General features: G+C 44.4%; 1 pseudogene; it reads right to left on the bottom strand.

Annotated features, from left to right (window-relative positions):
- Nucleotides 1-7,175: 7,175 nt before the first annotated feature.
- On the bottom strand, nt 7,176-7,292 carry LOC126238069 (5S ribosomal RNA; annotated as a pseudogene).
- Between the last annotated feature and the right edge of the window lie 9,047 nt (nt 7,293-16,339).

The following is a 16,339-nucleotide window of genomic DNA, read 5'->3' as shown; positions in this document are numbered from 1 at the left end:
CGACATCGTACGTGCTGAGCTAGCGGTCGAAACGTCGATGCACTTTGGGAGTGTGATCAAACACTGGTTAAAACCAGGTCTCCGCACCACGTCCGAGCTAGACGTACTGCGTATGATGAGACAACTGACTTCTCACTAATGTGCTCTCGAAATCTGCGCGAAGTTACACTAACGGTAAGGGGGTCACATAAAAAGGACAATTACTGGAGCAGATACACAGGGTGTTAAAAATAAAGTATTCCATATTTTGAGAGGTGGTAGTAAGCATGAAAACAAGACAAAAATGTCCAGTGGACATGAGCTCTAAAATGGTTGCCTTACGAGCTATGAGGACTTGTTCGTCGTCGCTACTGTCAAGCACATTATGGACGACCTACAGAACACAGTAAGCAAATGAGCAGGGCTATGTTTGAACACAACTCGAACTGTTCGAACAGTTTTATTCGCAGTTCGGGAAATTCCGGGTTTTGTTCGATATTTTGATCGGCTTGCAATCTAGCGATTTTTGTTGGTACTTTCTCAACGATCGGTGTTGGCATTTTTAATGAACTATGGATTTTAACAACAAAAATAACTCTGAAACACGGACTGATATATCTTCTAAGGTGAAGGTCATGCATAAAACTATAGAAAATAGTAAATAAATAAAAGATAGTAATCATTATTCTCTTCCTATTCTCGTCCCGCAATCTGGTGATGTCTGACGGTATTATCAACAAGATGGATATTTCCGTTGTAATTCATTCTCGCGATAAAAATTACAGTCACTATAATACTACAGATTTATTTTGTTCGGCATTTAATTCTTGATTGTTTCATCTGAATGTTGTCGTCTTGTTTTCAAACTGTTTAAAATCTGCTAACGTTTTTACCTCTTATTCCAATAAGTCAACAGCGACTGAACCGCTCATTTGGAACAATTGCTCATTTGCAACTTGTTTGGTAAACCATTACCGTCTTTCGAAAACAAATGGCAGAGGATTCAGTCAAGTAATATTAAAACCAGCATAATTGTTTATATATCGACGATTATCGGTACAGTACGAGAACTCATATTGTAAAATTATTTAAACACAATGGGAGTTTATGCAGTAATTTAATGCTTATTTCTCCAATGTTTTACAAAACTGTATAATTTTAAGCAGAGCTATAGCTTATTGCTGTGGCTAGTTTCCCGTTTCTTGCGTGTCCCTTGTACTCTCGCGAAGCGCGTCAAGTGTCAAGTGATTAATCGAATAAGTTCGATACTGAATCGAACTCTGGTGTATCGGGAAATCTCGAACGAGAGTATCGCTTGCACAGCTCTAACAAATGAGGAAGAATTGCTCTCCTGTTGTGCATAGATACAAGATGTTATAAACTCCTGTTAGTGTTGTTACTGTATCGCCTATTCACAGTTCTGAGTAAGTGCAGCGCGCACATTGGTTCTAATGGAACCCGAGTTTCGATAAGTTTGTGAAACGCTTTTACCTTGTAGTTTTGTGATATGCAAATGATTAGCATTTCAGAGCATTCACACTAGGTTGGAGCCGGTGGCGACACCTACAAAGTGCTGACATGAGGACAGCAGTTGACCGGCGTTGCCTGGTGAAGCGTTGTTGTGATGCCTCGTGTAAGGAGGAGAAATGCGTACCATCACGTTTCAGATGACAGGCATCTTATCCGCATGGCTGTAACGGATCGTGCAGCCACGTCTCGATCCCTAAGTCAACAGATGGGGACGTTTGCAGGACAACAACCATCTGCACGGACAGTTCGACGACGTTTGCAGCAGCATGGACTATCAGTTCGAAGACCATGGCTGCGGTTACCCTTGACGCTGCATCACAGACAGGACCGCCTGCTATGGTGTACTCAACGACGAACCTGGGTACACGAATGGCAAAACGTCATTTTTTTAATGAATCCAGGTTCTGTTTACAGCATCATGATGGTCGCATCCGTGTTTGGCGACATCTCGGTGAACGCACATTGGAAGCGTGTATTCGTCATCGCCATACCGGCGTAACACCCGGCGTGATGGTATGGGATACCATTGGTTACACGTCTCGGTCAGTTCTTGTTCGCATTGACGGCACTTTGAACAGTGGACGTTACATTTTAGATGTGACGTGACTCTCCCCTTCATTCGATTCGTGCGATATCCTACGTTTCAGCAGGATAATGCACCACCGCATGTTGCTGATCCTGTACGGGTCTTTCTGGATACAGAAATTGCTCGACTGCTGCACTGGCCACCACATTCTCCAGATCTCTCACGAATTGAAAACGTCTGGTCAATGGTGGCCGAGCAACTGGCTCGTCACAATACGCCAGTCACTACTCTTGACGAAATGTGGTATCGTGTTGAAGCTCCATGGGCAGCTGTACCTGTACATGCCATCCAAGCTCTGTTTGACTCAATACCCAGGCGTGTCAAGACCGTTAGTACGGCCAGAAGTGGTTGTTCTGGGTAATGATTTTTCAGGATCTATGCACCAAAAATGCGTGAAAATTTAATCACGTGTGAGTTCTAGTATAATATATTTGTCCAATGAATACCCGTTTATCATCTGCATTTCTTCTTGATGTAGCAATTTTAATGGACAGTAGTGTACACGAATGTTTTCCAGTATGTACTGAAATAGCGTTGTCCTTACCCTCCTGCTAACTGCATATCTGGTGAATAAATTTTATAAAAGGAAAAAACCAATGAACGAACTAGAATATTACTTGAAATTATTTTCGGTTAAATTCCTATAATGTATTTTGATACTTTATCAGTTGTAAGTGGACGTTTGCGGTAAAATGATCCGTTATGTGTTGTCTGCCGCGAAGTTATTGCCAGCGTGTGAAATCTTCAGCAACGTTTTCCCGAGTGCGATTCACACAAAGAAATGTCACCGTGGCAAAGTTGCCTTCGCGCGATGTCGTGATGTTCAGAACGTCTCTGTTTCGAATGCACCAATTCATCCAGAAGAATGAAAAATAAGAATTGATATAAGAATGAGATATAAGAATATCAGAATTTAAAAACATTGTAACCCTTAAAAATACATAATCACGTAAGTTATATAATAAATCTCTGACACTTATTGTGAAACCCAGTTGTAACTGTACAATTAATTACAATTAATATAACGTTTTTGTGAATCCTACCTTGATAAGAACCTTACTCGTAGGAGCCTTCTGCAGACCCGGTTAAATAAATGACAAAAAGAAAATAAAAACGAATAATCTGGTTTCTAACACTGGGCCCAGAAGTGAGAGACCGCAACGCTAGTCACTGCGTCACCATTTCAGCTCACATTATATGACATCTAAATTACTCCGAAAACTTTGACCGTCGTTTTCCCAGGAATGGTCGAGTATCCACGAATAAGCGGAGACACGTGTTCGCTTATTTTGCCTCCTCTTCCATTGAGCGAAGTTTCTGATAAATAGCTGGGTGGTGGAGGGAGAGGGAAAGGGGGACGGGAGAGGGAGAGGCCAAATGAAAAAATGCCATCGAACGGAGCCTGGCTGTGCGTCTACAGTTGTGCGAAACATAGAATCAGAGTGTGTGTGTGTGTGTGTGTGTGTGTGTGTGTGTGTGTGTGTGTGTGTGTGTACTCCCGTGATGGTTGATATACACAAATAAAAAAGCGGCCTCCTCGCCAGGACATGAAGGCCCAAGGGACGTCTACCGCCTGCGGTGTCATCCTCTCCCTTTTTGCCTCATGTGAATGTAGTATGGAGGGGCATGTGGTCAGCACACAGCTCTACCGGAAGTTTTTCAGACTTTCCAGACGATGGAGCCGCTACTGCTTGGTCAAGTAGGTCCTTAACTGTCATGACGAGGCTGAGGGCATACTGTACCAGTCCTCCCATTAAGAAAAAATTCTTGACAGCACCAGTAATCGAACCCGGGTCCTCCACATGGCAGCCATCTCAGCTGATCACCGAGCTACGGAGGTGAACACGATATCTACACAGCCACTGGGGACTGGTCTCTGGGACTGAAAGCGACTGTGACGTTTAAAAAAAAAAGTTTTCAAATGTGTGTGAAATGTTATGGGACTTAACTGCTAAGGTTATCAGTCCCTAAGCTTACACACTACTTAACCTAAATTATCCTAAGGCAAACACACACACCCATGCCCGGGGGAGGACTCGGACCTCCGCCGGGACCAGTCGCACAGTCCATGACTGCAGCACCATAGACCGCACGGCTAATCCCGCGCGGCTGACGTTTAAAAGAAAAAGCTGCAGCTGGTCCCGTTATTCAATTGCAAAACAATACTACATTTAGGAACGTGCCCCGTAGTGGTCGATTAGCTGGACAAGAAATTGAAAATACTTGTCACCTCCAGGAGACATTACGCTGAGTCCATATAACAGCACTTCTGTCCTTGATAATGCCTTTTATTCAGCGAGGAAGAGAGCTCAGAAATTTCTTCTGCTGAGCCATAACCAGAAGATGAGTCAAATTAGGGGCTAGATCCTATAGTGCTACCATATTTCCACTATGTTTATCGCTACGTTTCACGCGCAGTACAAAACAGTTCAAGACACTTCTTGTGTTATTGAGATCGGGTGATTCTGCGGGTTAGCCCTGGTGCCAAAGGGTGCCTGATTCTTCGTCAAACAACACTCTACAACATTGTGATCAGGTTTCAGGCATCTGGGATGACTATTCACAGATTACTCATCTCGAAGATCTACATCTACATCCATACTCCGCAAGCCACCTGACGGTGTGTGGCGGAGGGTACTTTGAGTACCTGTATCGGTTCTCCCTTCTATTCCAGTCTCGTATTGTTCGTGGGAAGAAAGATTGCCGGTATGCCTCTGTGTGGGCTCTAATCTCTCTGATTTTTTCCTCATGGTCTCTTCGCGAGATATACGTAGGAGGGAGCATATACTGCATGACCCCTCGGTGAAGGTATGTTCTCGAAACTTCAACAAATGCCGTACCGAGCTACTGAGCGTCTCTCTTGCAGAGTCTTCCACTGGAGTTTATCTATCATCTCCGTAACACTTTCGCGATTACTAAATTATCCTGTAACGAAGCGCGTTGCTTTCCGTTGGATCTTCTCTATCTCTTCTGTCAACCCTATCTGGTACGGATCTTACACCTGTGAGGAGTATTCACGCAGTGGGCGAACAAGTGTACTGTAACCTACTTCCTTTGTTTTCGGATTGCATTTCCTTAGGGTTTTTCCAATGAATCTCAGTCTGGCATCTGCTTTACCGACGATTAATTTTATATGGTCATTCCATTTTAAATCACTCCTAATGCCTACTCCCAGATAATTTATGGAATTAACCGCTTCCAGTTGCTGAATTGCTATATTGTAGCTAAATGATAAAGGATGTTTCTTTCTATGTATTCGCAGCACATTACACTTGTCTACACTGAGATTCAGTTGCCATTCCCTACACCATGCGTCAATTCGTTGCACATCCTCCTGCATTTCAGTACAATTTTCCATTGTTACAACCTCTCGATATACTACAGCATCATCAGCAAGAAGGCTCAGTGAACTTCCGATGTTATCCACAAGGTCATTTATGTATATAGTGAATAGCAACGGTCCTACGACACTCCCCTGCGGCACACCTGAAATCACTCTTACTTCGGAACATTCTGCGTTCTGTTATCTAGGAACTCTTCAATCCAATCACACAACTGGTCTGATAGTCCATATGCTCTTACTTTGTTCATTAAACGACTGTGGGGAACTGTATCGAACGCCTTGTGGAAGTCAAGAAACACGGCATCTACTTGGGAACCCGTGTCTATGGCCCTCTGAGTCTCGTGGACGAATAGCGCGAGCTGGGTTTCACACGATCGTCTTTTTCGAAACCCATGCTGATTCCTACAGAGTAGATTTCTAGTCTCCAGAAAAGTCATTATACTCCAACATAATACGAGTTAAAAAATTCTACAACTGATCGACGTTAGAGATATAGATATAGGTCTATAGTTCGGCACATCTGTTCGACGTCCCTTCTTGAAAACGAGGATGTCCTGTGCCCTTTTCCAATCCTTTGGAACGCTACGCTCTTCTAGAGACCTACGGTACACCGCTGCAAGAAGGGGGCAAGTTCCTTCGCGTACTCTATGTAAAATCAAACTGGTATCCCATCAGGTCCAGCGCCCTTTCCTCTTTTGAGCGATTTTAATTGTTTTTCTATCCCTCTGTCATCTATTTCGATGTGTAGAAAAAAGGATAAGAATTAATTACAGAGGACGCTGAAATAATCATCCACGTGCATGTTCATGGCAATTACTGGGTTGAAGTCATCGCACAAATAACGTACCCGAAACATCATAGAATCACCTCCGCCGTCAACCACACCTTCCATATATTGCAAGCTATACTCATCTTTGGTCCGTCGTGCAGACAATGACTTGCCTCATTTGTAAAATGATTTAAATAAAAGGCTTAATACACTGAGGGGACAGAAATCATGGGTAGTGCAGGAGCTCGACGTGGCATGGGTTCAAGCTTTCGTTGGAAATCCCCTACAGAAATACTGAGGCATGCTGCCTCTATACCCGTCCATGTATGCGGAAGTGTTACCGGCGCAGTGTTTTGTATGTGAACCGACCTCTCGGTAATGCCCCATAAATGATCGATGGAATTCGTGTTGGGCGATTTCGGTGGCTGAGGCATTCGCTCAAATGGTAAAGAATATTTTTCAAACCAATCGCGAACAATGGCGCAGTGACATGGTGCATTGGCATCCCCCAATGCGAAGCCCGCCTGACGATGGACCACATACTCCTAGACTACCCTAATCCGGCTGCTTTGAGGCGGCATCTGAACCATCCTGACACGCTACCTCCGCTGCTAGCAGACGATGCCAACTCGCTTGGCCTGGTATTACGTTTCCCATGTAAAGATGGTGAGACCTGGTAATTAAGGAAGGCAGGATTGTGGATGGGGAGCGAATCAATTACTATTGGTTTGCTTAGCAATTTCACTCATTTATTTTTTTTAAAAAAAAGCACTCCGTTGTCAGGCCACGAGTGGCCTACCGGGACCATCCGACCGCCGTGTCATCCTCAATGGAGGATGCGGGTAGGAGGGGCGTGGGGCAGCACATCGCTCTCCCGGCCGTTATGATGCTATTCTTGACCGAAGCCGCTACTATTAAGTCGAGTAGCTCCTCAATTGATATCACGAGGCTGCGTGCACCCCGAAAAATGGCAACAGCGCTTGGTGCCTGGATGGTCACCCATCCAAGTGCCGACCACGCCCGACAGCGCTTAACTTCGGTGATCGCACGGGAACGGGTGTATCCACTGCGGCACGGCCGTTGCCCACTCATTTATTTTAATAATAATTTTTGAAGACAAGCCAATAAAGTCGCAATTAGTCTTTTAAGGCACGTAACCACAATCAAGGCTGAAAGCCTTTAACGCGAGAAATGGCAATTATTAAAAATTTAACAAATACATAAAATACAGACAGACAGTAATTTCGAAGACAAGCCAATGTGGTCGCAATCAGAATTTTAAGGCAAGTAACCACAATAGCGGCTGAAGGCCTTTAGTGCCAGAATGGCAATTATAAAAAATTTGAACAAACATACATAAAATACAGACAGCAAATAACTTTTGAAAACAACACAATGTGACCGCAATCAGAATTTCAAGGCAAGTAACCACTATCGCGGCTGTAGGCCTTTAACGCCCAAAATGGTAATTATTAAAAATTTAAGAAACATACATAAAATACAGACAGCAAATAATTTTTGAAAACAAGTCAATGTGGTTGCAATCAGAATTTTAAAGCAAGTAACTACGATCACAGCTGAAGTCCTTTAACGCCAAAAAGGTAATTATAAAAAAAATTAACAAATATACTGTCAATCGGCGAATGGCATGGCAAAAGTTAATTTTAAAAAACAAGCAACAGATCACCAAACAGGTGAGACAAATGATGGTAACTTAATAATACGATAATAAAATAAAACACAAGGGCCAGTGACAGACGGTTCTCGAGGAATCGACCTCTGAGTAGGTCATATCAAAAACACTTTCGCCAGTGAAGAGAAAGGCAGCCAAGAGTTACATTCAGATCACAAGATGGTAACTCGGGCTAGTGGCAGTATAACAGGACACTAATGATAATCTTGGTGATGCTACTTGACATCCAACAAAACAAATGCAAGATGTAAAATTACGCCAAATCCAGAACCGGCGGTCTATGCTCGGTCCGCAGAATACTGTGCTTAGAGCGCCCAGAACAAGAAGGAATGACTACCACTAAGGTAGAAGAATGCCACCCAACGTACAAATCAAGAAGCTGTCAAACTTACACACCTCACCAGACAAAAAAAAAAAAAAAAAAAAAAAAATGGCTCTGAGCACTATGGGACTAAACATCTATGATCATCAGTCCCCTAGAACTTAGAACTACTTAAACCTAACTAACCTAAGGACATCACACAACACCCAGTCATCACGAGGCAGAGAAAATCCCTGACCCCGCCGGGAATCGAACCGGGGAACCCGGGCGTGGGAAGCGAGAACGCTACCGCACGACCACGAGCTGCGGACCCTCACCAGACAGCGGCCTCAAGGCGAGGAAACGTACACTGCCGTTACATACACTGAACCCCAGGGCAGGTAACTGGGGCGTTAGCGGCCACAAGACAGAAAAATACCGCTGGTTGAATTTAACGGTGTAAGACTCTGAAAATAGTGAATAGTAATTAGAGGCTCAGGAAGGCTAATCAGATCCGCATTCCCCAGGAACTCCACTCGCTGCTTTTCGCCTCGGCGACACTACGAGCAGCTACACGAACCCAAGCCACTGGAGAATTGCGAGATTTCACAACGGTGGAGGTTTCTCTACGCGAATTTCAATGCACTCAACTTCAACATGCAGGATCCGGTTTCGACGAGGTCGTGGACCCTCGTGACCACTGCCCTTCGATGCGGCAGTCCGTACACGCCGCCAGCGGTCCTGGTGTGTTGTCGCTCTGTGCGGACCTCACTGCTACTGCGTCTCCAACCGAACTCCCCACTCACACCGCACGGAAGAAGAACGAGGTCGCCCCAAAGATAGAGCAGCAGGACTTCATATCGATAAGTGCCACTGCTGCTACTAGCAGACACGCAGCGCTTACAAAACCGAGTGGCGCCAGTGAACATGAGAAGAAGACAAACAACGCAACCATGCCAACTAAACGATACGGTTTGGCACCTACACATGGCACCAACGCGAGCTGCAGCACGGCTCAGATGGTTTCTATTCGTTCCTGTAAGGTAGGTCTTTTTGAGGTTGGTCCAGCTTCTCCCCCCCCCCCCCCCCCTGCCGCCCAAGGCCCTTAATGGGCGGGCCTGTCTGGTACCGCTCTGTTTTTATTGTGTTAGTTACAGTTAGGCTTTCCAGGATTTGCCTTTTGCGTCCTTCATTTGACGACTACTACTGGTTTGCCACTTAAAGGATAAAGGGCATAATGACCTTGCATTTTAGTCCCTTTCACTCTAAGCCAACCAACCAGCCAAGCCAACCATCGTTACCCATAAAAATTCCAGCGTTGTATGGGAACATGAAGTGCAAATGGTGTCCAAAGAGCCGAACATAACCATTTCCAGTTAATGATGGGTTGAGATGGACCAGAGATCTAGTCCATTGCATGGAAATACAGCCTACACCATTATGGAGCTATCACCAGCTTCCACATTGCCTTGCTGAAAACTTGGGTCCATGACTTCGTGGACTATGAATCACACTCGAACTCCATCACCAGCTTTTACCAACTGAAATCGGAATCATTTGGCCACAGTTTTCCAGTCGTCTGGGATTAGCAAAAGCACTCGCTTCGGTCGTCTGCTGCCAGAGCTCATTAACGCTAAATTTCGCCGCACTTTCACGTTCTTCGTGTCTCACATTGATTTCTGCGGTTGTTTCAAACAGTTTTGCTTGTATATTAGCACTGACACTATATGTAAACGTTGCTGCTCTTGTTCGTTGAGAGGAGGTCGTCGGCCACTGCGCTATGCGTGGTGAGAGATAATCTTAAATTTGGTGTTCTCAGCATACTCTTGACAATGTGGATCTCTGAATTCCCATACGACTTCTGAAATGGAGTGGCCCATGCGTCTAGCTCCAAGGAACATTTCGCATTCAAAGTCTATTATTTTCCGTCGCGCGGCCACAATCATGTCGGAAACCTCTTCACGTGAAACACCTGAGTAGCAATGATAGAACCTCCAATGTAGTGCCCTTTGATGTCTTGCGTACGCGATACTACTGCCATCTGTTTATGTTCATTTCTCTATCCCATGACGTTTCTCACCTCAGTGCATTACGCGTTTTTAAAATGGACTAAAACTATAGCCGTCCGATGTGGCCAAGCGGTTCTAGGCGCTTCAGTCTGGAACCGCGCGACCGCTACGGTCGCAGGTTCGGATCCTGCCTCGGGCATGGATGTGTGTGATGTCCTTAGGTTAGTGAGGTTTAAGTAGTTCTAAGTCTAGGGGACTGATGACCTAAGATGTTAAGTCCCATAGTGCCCAAAGCCATTTGGAACTAAAAACTGTAACATAATTTCTCCTAGAATCGTACAGATTCATAAGCCTATACAGATAGTCCTGAAAATTTCTACTTGTGGATTTTTAAACAGATATGAAAATACTTCTAGATTTTAAAAATTAAAACGTGGGGTCATGCAACAGAAAATAGTAAGAAGGTGAACTACTCATGCATCAATATGACCCTCCTCTCTCCTTCTGAATTCTACAAGTTCTTTGATAGCTATTAAAAATTCACAAGCACAATTTTCTGGATTATCAGTATGGGGCTAGGACAAATTATTTTATACTCTTCAGTCCGTCTTAAAAAGATATTAGAAATTTATTTAATAATCAATTTCTGCGTTTTAGTCTCGTTTCTGTCAAATTTTTCAATCGATTTCAAACATTTTGATGAGATTATAACAGAAACATGAGATAAAATTCTGGATTACTTCGGTTTCTCTTCACCTGAGTCGGCCGGTGTGGCCGTGTGGTTCTAGGCGCTACAATCTGGAACCGCGTGACCGCCCTTGTCGCAGGTTCGAATCCTGCCTCGGGCATGGATATGTGTGATGTCCTTAGGTTAGTTAGGTTTAAGTGGTTCTAAGTCTAGGGGACTGATGACCACAGATGTTAAGTTCCATAGTGCTCACAGCTAATAAAAAAAATAATAAAGTAAAATAAAAATCTTCACCTGAGTCAGCCAATAGATTGTTTCCTTCTCCAATTATCTCACGAAAAGACCTCGAAGGTAAAAAGCGGAGAGGCTCGAGCCCACACAGGGACTTAGCAGCAACTGTTCTTACCACGGAACATGCGGAAATGGAACAGGAAAAGGGGAAATAGCAGTGGTACGCAAAGTACCCTCGGCCTCCGCCACACACTAGACACGAGAGCAGTTAATATTGCATTGTCACCGAGTTCTGTGCTATATTGTAAGTTTCAAGTCTCTAACTCGTCGGGAAATGACAGTAGTAAACAAAGTACCCTCCCGTTACACACTAGACAAGAAATCGAGTTAATATTGCATTGTCATGAAGTTATGAGCTATTTTGAAATTTAAAGTCTCTAGCTCACCGGTAAATAACACTGGTAAACAAAGTGCTCTCTGCCACACACCAGACAAGAAAGCGGATTAATATTCCATAATCATTCAGGTCTGAGCTGTGTTGAAAGTTTCATGTCTCTAGCTCATCGCGAAGTTAGTTTAAAATCAATTACAAACTTTGTACCGAACAAACAGACAAACAAGAGACCTAATAAAAACTTGATAAAAAGAGGCAAAACTGCAACTCTACGAAACGCACATCGCCTTCCGCCAGTTCTGTTCGGTTTGACCCATTCAAAACGCTCACTTTGATGCGCCGCTGTGAGCAATGGCATTTTGCCAGGTAGTCAATTCCATAAGTCCATTTCACACCACAGACCATCTCGCAATGTTCGCTCGGAAACTGGTTGAGGTGGATCTGCATTCCTGACAGCAGAAATTCCTGTCGGCTTTGAAACCGATTGTCACTGACAAGATGTGGCGCTCGTCTGTCGCCCCTGTCGGTTAAGGATTGTTTCACGACCACTGTTCTTTCGCCATGTAACATGGATTCGAATGGTACACCATTTCTTGGGCTGTCCGCATGGTTACTGCAAAGAACCGGGCAACTCGACTCACTGTGTGGTCAAGAGCGCGTCCGGACGTGACATCTCCTCTCTGCCACTGAATCAGGTTTGCCCTGATTCCATCCAATGGACTCACAGTTCACACCACTTCACTGCAATAACTTTCTTCAGCGGTGAATGGTTACAAAGGCACCTGACACCAGTTCTACATAATCTTCAACGCTCCGTAGCTACTAGTTTACTGTTGTAAGACGTGACCAATATTTTTACGTAATTTCTATATTTACACATGCCCTACACGTTAACTTCCTCCTTGTTCGAACTACACTACTGGCCATTAAAATTGCTAAACCACGAAGATTTAACCGACAGGAAGAAGATGCTGTGATATGCAAATGATTAGCTTTTCAGAGCATCCAACAAGGTTGGCGCCAATGGCGACACCTACAACGTGCTGACATGAGGAAAGTTTCCAACCGATTTCTCATACACAAACAGCAGTTGACCAGCGTTGCCTGGTGAAACGTTGTTGTGATGCCTCGTGTAAGGAGGAGAAATGCGTATCATCACGTTTCCGGCTTTGACAAAGGTCGGATTGAAGCCTATCGCGATTGCGGTTTATCGTATCGCGATATTGCTGCTCGCGTTGGTCGAGATCCAATGACTGTTAGCAGAATATGGAATCGTTGGGTTCAGGAGGGTAATACGGAACGCCGTGCTGGATCCCAACGGCCTCGTATCACTAACAGTCGAGATGACAGGCATCTTATCCGCATGGCTGTAACGGACCGTGCAGCCACGTCTCGATCCCTGAGTCAACAGATGGGGACGTTTGCAAGACAACAACCATCTGCACGAACGGTTAGACGACGATTGCAATAGCATGGACTATTAGCTCGGAGACCATGGCTGCGGTTACCCTTGACGCTGCATCATAGACAGGAGCGTCTGCGATGGTGTACTCAACGACGAACCTGGGTGCACGAATGGCAAAACGTCATTTTTTCGGATGAATCCAGGCTCTGTTTACAGCATCATGAAGGTCACATCCGTGTTTGGCGACATCGCGCTGAACGCACATTGGATGCGTGTATTCGTCATCTCCATACTGGCGTATCACCCGGCGTGATGGTATAGGGTCCCATTGGTTACACGTCTCGGTCACCTCTTGTTCGCACTGAAGGCACTTTGCACAGTGGACGTTACATTTCAGATGTATTACGACGCGTGGCTCTAGCCTTCATTCGATCCCTGCGAAACCCTACATTTCAGCAGGATAATGCACGACCGCATGTTGCAGGTCCTGTACGGGCCTTTCTGGATACAGAAAATGTTCGACTGCTGCACTGTCCACCACATTCTCCAGATCTCTCAGCAATTGAAAACGTCTGGTCAATGGTAGCCGAGTAATTGGCTCGTCACAATAGGCCAGTCACTACTCTTGATGACCTGTGGTATCGTGTTGTATCTGCATGGGCTGCTGTACCTGTACACGCCATCGAAGCTCTGTTTGACTCAATGCCCAGGGGTATCAAGGCCGTTATTACGGCCAGAGGTGGCTGTTCTGGGTACTGATTTCTCAGGATCTATGCACCCAAATTGCGTAAAATATGTAATCACATGTCAGTTCTAGTATAATATATTTGTCCAATGAATACCCGTTTATCATCTGCATTTCTTCTTGGTATAGCAATGTTAATGGCCAGTAGTGTATCTTCCGAAATAAGTCTTAGCGACAACATTACCTAGCGCGTTTTACAGTCACATGGAACGGACTCTAGAGACGGCCATAAGCAGTTTCTGCCATTTTCTGCTGTTTCTGTTGTTGTGAGACACGAGGTCGTGTTTGAACAGCGTTTGTAAGTATTAATAGTTCTATGTATTTGAGTACTGTGTAACATACCAGAACTACAACCAGGCGACAAAAGTCACTGGATAGCAAAATGCATATTGACAGATAGCGGTAGTATCGCGAAGACACGGTATAAAATGGCCGTGCATCAGCGGAGCTCTCATCTCTATTCATGTGATTCAGGTGAAAAATTGTCACATTTGATTATGGCCGCTCGATGGGAATTAATAGACTTTGAACATGGAGATAGACGCATGGCACGTTCCATTTCGGAATTCAATATTGCGAGATCCAAAGTGTCAATAGTACGCCGAGAATGCTAAATTTCAGGCATTTCCTCTCATCATGGACAGTACAATGGGCGACAGCATCACTTAACGACCGAAAACAGCGGCTTTTGTGTAGAGTTGTCAGTGCTAACAGACAAGCAACACTGCTTGAAATAACCGCAGAAAACAATGTGCGACGGACAGTGCTCTTGCTAACAGCACGACATCGTCAACAGCGGCTCACCTGCGCTCGTGATCATGTCGGTTGGACCCTAGACGACTGGAAAATCGCAGCCTGGTCAAATGAGCCCCGATTTCAGTTCGTAAGAGCTGATGGTGGGATTAGCCTTTGGTGCTTACCCCACGAAGCCATTGACCCAAGTTGTCAACAAGGCACTGAGCAAGCTGGTGGTGGTATCAGAATTGTGTGGGCTGCATATACAGGGAATGTACTGGGTCCTATGGTCCAACTGAACCGATCATAGACTGGAAGTGGTTATGTTCGGCTGCTTGGAGATCATTTGCAGCCATTCACGGACTTCGTGTTCCCAGAGAGCGATAGAATTTTTACAGATGACAATGCACCAAGTCACGGGGCCATAGTTGTTCGTGATTGGTTTGACGAGCATTCTGGACAGTTCGAGCGAATGATTTGGCCACCAAAATCCCTCGAAATGAATCCCATCGAACATCAACGGGATTTAATCGAGAAGCCAGCTCGTGCACAAAATTATGCAACGACAACACTTTCGCAGTTATGGACGGCTGTAGAGGCTGTATGACTCAGTATTTCAGCAGGGGCCTCCAATGACAAGCTGAGTCCGTTCCACGAGGTGCTGCACCACGCAGGGCAAGAGCAGTTCCGACACCATATTAAGAGGTATCCCACGGCTTTGGTCACTTCAGTCTATTTGGACGATATTGTTAATTCGTCACTGACAGCGTTTTATGGTGTGTAAAATTCCATAGATTTTTAAAAGTATTTACGTAACGTCTGCGCGGTTCAGCCATACTTCGTCAGTCGTGCACGATTTTGTACCTTGAAAGAGATGGTCTGTGTACTATCAAACCCATGATACTGACAAACTAATTGAGTTTCTTTAATATCTTATCAGTTTTATCACTCTGAAATCGGAATTAGTGCTAGTTGTCGAAAGCTTCTATTTTAGGCTGTAACTGTTTTTGATAACACTTCTTCTTAATTTAATTTCACTTACTGGCTGTTGGTATTGGTGTTTAATACTATGTGACACGATGACTGTTAGAAAGACTATTCACAAGCTTATCCCGACTGCAATACATTTAAATTTCAATAGAATGTTCGTCTTACGTACAAGACCATGTTGTATGTTGGAACAGTTTTTCACATTTGGGAAAACCTTCCTTTCCTGGCGTAATTTTTGCAAGTTCAGAAAAACACTGGAACACACGCAAGGTGAATGATGTCATAACAGAACATAATAATAAGATACATTAAACCTGTATTGTAGGGCCGCCTTGACGCGCAAGTATGAAAAGTATTCCAAGGTAGGACACACTCCCCTAGTGAAAATAAGTTTGCAAAAGTATGAAATTTTAATCAAAATATCCCGCATGTCTCACTTTTTAATATCATGGACAACGTGATAAACGAGGTATTGACCACTAGTGATTATGGAATGGACGACGAAGGAATAAAAATCATGTGCTACACTGACGATGCAATTCTGCTAACAAACAGAGACCATACGTTTCAGAAACTGAAACATGTTTTACGTGGTAGTTACATGCCTAAATGTGGTTATACCTATTCAAGAAAACCACATGTATGACTATATGTGGGAACCAATTAGATGAAAACTGGAAGTCGGTGGAAAAAGTATTCAACAAGTAATGAAGTTCTGCTAGGAAATAGTGAAGATAACATGCAGGAACTTTTAGGCATACAATATGTGATCAAAAGTATCCGGAAACCCTCAAAAACATACGTTTTTCATATTAGGTGGATTGTGCTGCCACCTACTGCCAGGTACTCCATACCATCGACCTCAGTATTCATCAGACTTCGAGAGAAAGCAGAGTGGGGCGCTCCGCGGAACCCACGGACTTGGAACGTGGCCAGGTGAT

The sequence above is a fragment of the Schistocerca nitens genome, chromosome 2 (genome assembly GCF_023898315.1).
Source record: "Schistocerca nitens isolate TAMUIC-IGC-003100 chromosome 2, iqSchNite1.1, whole genome shotgun sequence".
Taxonomy (NCBI): domain Eukaryota; kingdom Metazoa; phylum Arthropoda; class Insecta; order Orthoptera; family Acrididae; genus Schistocerca; species Schistocerca nitens.
The sequence above is the reverse complement of the archived record's forward strand: the minus strand, read 5'-3'. Positions and strand labels throughout refer to the sequence as shown.